This window comes from Alligator sinensis, unplaced genomic scaffold (genome assembly GCF_000455745.1).
Source record: "Alligator sinensis unplaced genomic scaffold, ASM45574v1 scaffold337_1, whole genome shotgun sequence".
Classification (NCBI taxonomy): domain Eukaryota; kingdom Metazoa; phylum Chordata; order Crocodylia; family Alligatoridae; genus Alligator; species Alligator sinensis.
In genome coordinates, this window is record NW_005841927.1 from 3096736 (window position 1) to 3097569 (window position 834).

The following is an 834-nucleotide window of genomic DNA, read 5'->3' on the forward strand; positions in this document are numbered from 1 at the left end:
ATCCCGATGGCCCCTCCGGACGCCGCCACCGGCCAGTGACTCGGTGGCCTTTGCTGGGGACTGGGAGAGGTCCAAGGCGCTGGAGTGGAACTTCATTGCTTTGTGCACAGAGTCCCGGCCTCCTGCGGGGGAGCTGGAAAGAGCCGGGAGCAGGGTCAGCGGGGAGCAGGGGGGTGAGATGGAGACGGGGCCGGGCAGCTCACGGTCTCGGGAGAAAAATGAAGCCGTGTCTGGAGTCCCCCACTCCCCGGTATGTGTGTCTGTGAGTGAGGGCAAGGGGGAGGCTGCGTGATCTGCTGCCAGCGCCGGAGAGCAGGGGCTGGATCTGTTTACGTAGGAAATAGTTTTCCGTCATCGCTGGCTGTGACTTTGTTTTTGGCCAGTTCAAGGCAGGGGCTGGATTTTCAGAAGTGACTAGCGGTTTTGTAGGCTGGCTTGCGGCACCTTCCAGGGACCCGGTCTTGCTGGCTGGGAATCAGACCTCCTTAAGGTGTCTCGAGTCGGGTGCCCCAAGGCATCAGTCTCGGGAAGAGAAGGCTCGGAGAAGGCCGGTGTGGCATGAAAGTGGCAGCTGTGAGGGACAGTATAGTGTTGGAACCGTTCTTTGGGCACTCACTGGCAAGGACCTTGAAAAGGCAGACTCTCATCTCCCCTAATAAAGGTGCGTTCTCCTGTTCACAGTCTAAATGTTAACAGACAAAGTGAAGCCAGCTGCACCCTGCTCAGGTCACAGCAGTTGAACTACAGCAGTTCCCCCCCACTCCTTTTTCCTCTATACACACCAGCTTGCACACGGAGCCTATGGGCTTCAGAGAGCAGACACCTATGTCGGAA

At 58.2% G+C, this 834-nt stretch overlaps 2 protein-coding genes across 3 annotated transcripts in view; one reads left to right on the top strand and one right to left on the bottom strand.

Moving 5' to 3' along the window:
* LOC102368508 (neuron-specific calcium-binding protein hippocalcin) overlaps positions 1-834 on the bottom strand; it is a 91423-nt gene that overhangs the window by 43291 nt on the left and 47298 nt on the right. The window lies entirely within an intron of this gene.
* The window catches only part of FNDC5 (fibronectin type III domain containing 5), a 33336-nt gene that overhangs the window by 8567 nt on the left and 23935 nt on the right, over positions 1-834 (top strand). The gene's annotated exons all lie outside the window — the stretch shown is intronic.